The following is a 5,942-nucleotide window of genomic DNA, read 5'->3' as shown; positions in this document are numbered from 1 at the left end:
AATCATGAAACAGCTCCTGCTAATTTAATTTAATAAACTAATTATTAGCTATCTCCAATTTGTAAACAGGTGTTTCATTCCCAATTGTCTAAACACCAGTTATTTTAGCATAATCATTTTGCGGTGCGTTTGTCGTATTCATTAGTTTGGCCTGCATTAACATAGCCACAACCATTCCAGCTGAGAGAACGACTCGGCTAGGCTTCCACCTGATCACGTGACGTCGGCGATTTGCCATAATTGACTGAAAGGGATGTGTCGACTTGTTGAGAACTGGGACATGGCCTCAGACCACAATTAATTTCGCTATATGTTTCTATATAGCCTTAGTGGCTATAACATTTTTATTAATATCAGCAGGCCCGTGAAGTTTTGTATGTACCTTTGCCTGCATGGGGGACACATACCCTGAAAAGGACAACCCCTGTTGTCCAGCTCTTTCTCCCAGCATATTGGTTTAAACAGACACACCCTCTAAACCAGGCCGGAGTACACCCATTTTACACAAAAAGCACTACTTTTGCATGGGCCGGAATTACCACAAACAAGTCTTCAATGTCAACAAGTTACACATGTTTACAAACTACATGCTATCCCCCGTCACTTCAGTCAAATAGTTGCCACTTCATAGCTGTCTGCCATGAAATAATCACAGTCAAACAGCAGACTACTTGCGCGGTGAAACTTCCGGATTTTGGACAACCAAATGGGAAGATAACTGTAATCTGAGGCCTATCAGTCCATTTTTCCCCCTAAAAACTGGCCCACACTAATGCATTCCAATGATATACATATTAAAGCAATGCTCAGTAAGTATCGGTATGTCACCTTTAAACTGAGAGTATATAGAGGCTGTGTTAAAACACCTACCACAGTGCCTTGCCATGGCCAATTTTAGCAATGGAAACTTGAGGGACACCAACTTCAAAATGTAATAACTTTATCAAATTTTGGAATTTCTTCATACAATGAGCAGCTATTTTTTTCTTCTACATATGTTCTATCTGCACAGTGTTGTCTTGGAAAGATTTTGAAATATTTAAAGCACAAAAAAATCACTCATTAGATTTTACTTCATTTTTAATGAAATATTAAACTTAAATTTAAATTTTTGAAAAACAAAAAAATCTAAAACTGTAAAATTTTGCATTTTAGATATGATAAGTGGAGGCTTAGTAAAGATATGGTGACTGAATTCATGATACATTATTAGAAATGTGTCGGAGGGATGGTGAAAGTCACAAAATTGGGGCCATTTGCAACAAATGTTTACACACTAATTTCAGGGAAAATTAGACATGATAGGCCTCATATTCAATTTTGACCTGCTGTATTTACTTAATCTACTTCATTTACTGTATTAGACATGTAGCCACTTTGTAAAAGGCAAAACAGTCCATCTAAATGCATATTAATATGAATATGCCCTACAGATATTACTTAGGTATACACCATAATATGTTTTTTGTTGACGACAACTTTGAAAATGAACATTTTGTCACAAAATGCTGATATAAATCCTACCAAGAGGTACTTGCACCATATTTTTCAGTTTCCAGTGATAACTGTTAACAAGTGTAGTCATGTGCCAGTGTCTGGGATACCTCAGTGTAGTATTTCTTGATTGGAAGGATGTTTGTAGTAATGACCACTGAATATGCATTATGGATTATTCTGCCATATGTATTACAAGCCAAATGTTAACCTTTTTGGCACATTTTCTGCAATAAACTTGACAAGTATACCAGCATCTGATTACTGAACACAATAAATACATTCAGACAGCATAGAATATTAGCCTATTAGATTTTCTAAGGATAAAATACCATTTTTGAAAAATTACTGAAGTGTGTAATTTACATAAATGTAGGTGAAATGTATTATTAGAGTACTTAATCTTGTTAAAAACTGTATACTATTTATTTAAAGTGTTTAATTACATTTGGTAGTGATATATTCATTATATTTAGATCTTCTGTCCAATTGCAATAATTGAGAAACTCATTAAAATTCAATATGTAAAAAAAATTAAAATCTCAATATTGACTAACAAAATCCAACTTTTGCTCTTTTTTACCAAATTATTAGCTCAAAACTGTTAAAAAATATTGCAACAACCTGTAGTAACATCAGAGGTCATTTTATGCTATTTTGGAGGATAATGAAATTTAAAAGTTGAAAATTTTAATTTTAATTTTTAATAAATTCAAAAAAAATGTTTTTTAATTTAATAAAATATTTAGAAAATAAATAAATTAGTTTTCATATTCCTTGTGGTATGCACATTCAGTCTGTGTAATTTCACCTCTCTGGTTATAATACTTTCATCAGAATCAAGCATTTAACCGGTGTAATGTGTGAACTATATCAGGCCTCAGACCACAATTAATTTCGCTATATGTTTCTATATAGCCTTAGTGGCTATAACATTTTTATTAATATCAGCAGGCCCGTGAAGTTTTGTATGTACCTTTGCCTGCATGGGGGACACATACCCTGAAAAGGACAACCCCTGTTGTCCAGCTCTTTCTCCCAGCATATTGGTTTAAACAGACACACCCTCTAAACCAGGCCGGAGTACACCCATTTTACACAAAAAGCACTACTTTTGCATGGGCCGGAATTACCACAAACAAGTCTTCAATGTCAACAAGTTACACATGTTTACAAACTACATGCTATCCCCCGTCACTTCAGTCAAATAGTTGCCACTTCATAGCTGTCTGCCATGAAATAATCACAGTCAAACAGCAGACTACTTGCGCGGTGAAACTTCCGGATTTTGGAAAACCAAATGGGAAGATAACTGTAATCTGAGGCCACCTCTGGAACGGTTGTAGCCGCCATCTTGTCTAACGTCAATTTCATATTCCACAGCATTCAAATTGTTGATTCTTGTTCGGTTTGGTCATCTCTTGTTGATACTTGTCCCATTTTGATCGTTGCCTACAATAAATACATACATAAATAATATATATATATATATATATATATATATATATATTCGTTTATGATTACCAGTTTTATTCTTAATATTAAAGATATATTCTCTAAGTTACAAGTGTTCTGTTTAACTGTTTTCCCATATGATTATGATAAATAAAGACAAATTAATAGGCACTATATATATATATATAACTTGATAAACGTTTATCGCTTTTGAAATAATGGTTTTACGTGGGAACGTTTCCACCTGCTAGGGAATACCGACGAAACTACAGATTTGTTAAATAGTAATTGAAATAGAATAGACAATACGTTTTAATAACGTATGGCTTAGTTCATCCGTGCCACGTGCTTAATTAGGTGGTACAAATTTAATTATATCGATTATTTCTTTCCTTTTTACCGTTATTGTTTCCAAAGAATTTTTGCAACGCTGTCTAAAAAAACGGAAGTTAAATACTTGTGTCATCAACTGAGGAAACCGACAAATAGTAATTATTTTACGTTTCAGCTTTTTTACAAAATTAGATATTGTAGCTTTAAGTAGTGGTATGATGATTTGTGGTGTGGTTGATTGTAAAATGTATTTCATATATTGCCAATATGTGCATTTCTTTTCCTTTCAAAGCGTAAGTCCAAATTATTCTTTATAGTCGGGCGGCTTAGCTCCAAAACAGGTCCATTGTGCACTTTCCCTTAAAAGCATGAAACTTGGCACATGGTTAAGAGTCCAGGGGCCACCGGAAATTGTACCCCTTATGGTGACCATCTTGGATTTCAAAATGGCCGCCATTGTGGACCTGTTTTGTTAAATATCTCCTTAACTAGTACAGAGATCGAGATAGTTGAAACGCCTATACCTACATTTTAGGGCTCTAGGAATCCAATGGTAACATAAAATGTTTGAAAATTGTGGCTGCCACCTTGAAATCTAAGATGGCCGCCATAGACAAGCTATTTTGCTGAATATCTCATTAAGTAGTAAAGATATTAATACAGTTTTAACGCCTATACCCACGTTTTAGGGGTCTAGGAATCCAATGGTAACATTAAATATGTGGCAGCTATCTTATAGTCGAAGATAGCCACCATCCAAAGGCTATTAACATAGTTAACAGGTCGACACACAATATGTGAAGGAATGAACCATCAAGAAAACATCACGAGCAGTTGGCCAAAAAAGCACAGTTACCGTCATTTGATTTTTCTAGTCTCTGTTGCATTCCCCATCACAAGAACAAAGTGACGTGCATGGAAGTGCAGACTTCTTACACCTGCAGCGACCAGTGCATCCTTTTGTGCATCCACACCGGATAAGTTCATTGCGGTAGTGTTGTCCAAATCGGTTTAAACTGACCGTCAGATGTTTTTTCCCAACCCCTACATCCGCTATTGACTATATCGATGTTAATCCGAGTTCAACAACAGCTAAAGACTCTTTCCATGGAACTGGCATCTCATTATTCCAGCACCCAAGACAACCTGATCGTGGTCGAATCATTCTTGGTGGTGCAGCTGGCAGACAGAAACTCGGTGCTTTGCCAAATTACTACGCCAACGTACCACCTGTTCAGGCAAGTGTAAAGGGGTCACCAGTTCCAGACATAGGCCTAAAGTCTCTGGCCCAGGAGAAGACGTCCAGTGACGATAGATGGCTAGAGCATGTAAGAGAGCACATAGAAAACAAGACCACAACCTCTCGTGCTGACAACATTTCTTGGGCAGCTTACCATGCTCTCAACCTGTCTCAATCAGCTCGTCCAATGTCCTTAACGGCTCTACTACCACTGTTTCACGAGAGTGCTCACACTGTGGCCATGATAAAACACTCAATGGATGTCATTCTGAGTGCTGTGGCATATAAATCCTGGGCAAACTCCTGTCATCGCCTTTGATCACCCATTATTCGCAATTGCAGAAGAAATTCAGTGGAAATGGCCCGAGAAATATGGAGAGGATAAATTTGTTATTCTGTTTGGAGGGTTGCACATTGAATTGGCTGTACTGAAGACAGCAGGTGATTGGTTAGCAGAAAGTGGCTGGGTAGAAGCATTGGTGCAAGCTGACATTGCTTCAGCCGGAACAGCAGATTCCTTCTTGCGAGCTGTGCATATTGCGCGTAGACGTCACGCACATCAGGTCACAGCTGCAGCATTGAACATACTGCAGCACCACGCATACGATGGCTATGCAAGAGCAGTTGACAAGGATCAACAGTTATCATTCAAGGAATGGTGTCAAAGAAGAACCAAAGAATCTCCACAATTCCAGTACTGGAGTCTTGCATTGGCATTAGAGGTTTGCATCCTGACCTTTGTGCGCTCCTTGAGGGAAGCTGACTTTGATATGTACTTAGATGCTATCTGGGAGCTTCTCCCGTAGTTCTTTGCTCTTGACCACACACACTATGCGAGATGGATCCCAGTCCACTTGCAAGACATGCTAGGCCTTCGTAGGACACCCCCCGAAGTGTTGGAAGAATTCCGAGCTGGCATGTTCACAGTGCAAAAGACTAAGCAAATATTTTCCTCCATTCCCACGGACCAGGCACATGAGCAGAATAATGCATGCATCAAGGGGTATGGAGGAGCTGTTGGGCTGATGGACAATCCCAATGCTCTGCACAGATGGATGGTTGCTGGCCCAGAGGTTGCAAGAGTGATTGGTGAGTTTGAGATGGACCAGGAGCACCATGACAGCAAAGCGCAAACGTTGCATCACGACGAAACAGAAAGCATACAGAAGTCCTTCGAGAAAGATGTCAGATCACTTGTGTCAGTTATCGAGGAGCTTGGTAATCCGTTTCTTGAAGAAACCACTGATATTGTGGTCCTCGAAACGAAAGACATCGCAAGCTCATCAGTTACTCACAGTGTGCAAAATGTGCAGAAGGTGGGGAAGGAGGCTTTGGAATAATTTGTGCAAGAAAGGCTCATTGAGCGTAAAAAGCCTCTCAATGATGTCCTCTCCCGCAACAAGTTGCCATTATTTGGCAG

The sequence above is a fragment of the Gigantopelta aegis genome, chromosome 13 (assembly GCF_016097555.1).
Source record: "Gigantopelta aegis isolate Gae_Host chromosome 13, Gae_host_genome, whole genome shotgun sequence".
In the NCBI taxonomy this organism is placed as follows: Eukaryota; Metazoa; Mollusca; class Gastropoda; order Neomphalida; family Peltospiridae; genus Gigantopelta; species Gigantopelta aegis.
The sequence above is the reverse complement of the archived record's forward strand: the minus strand, read 5'-3'. Positions refer to the sequence as shown.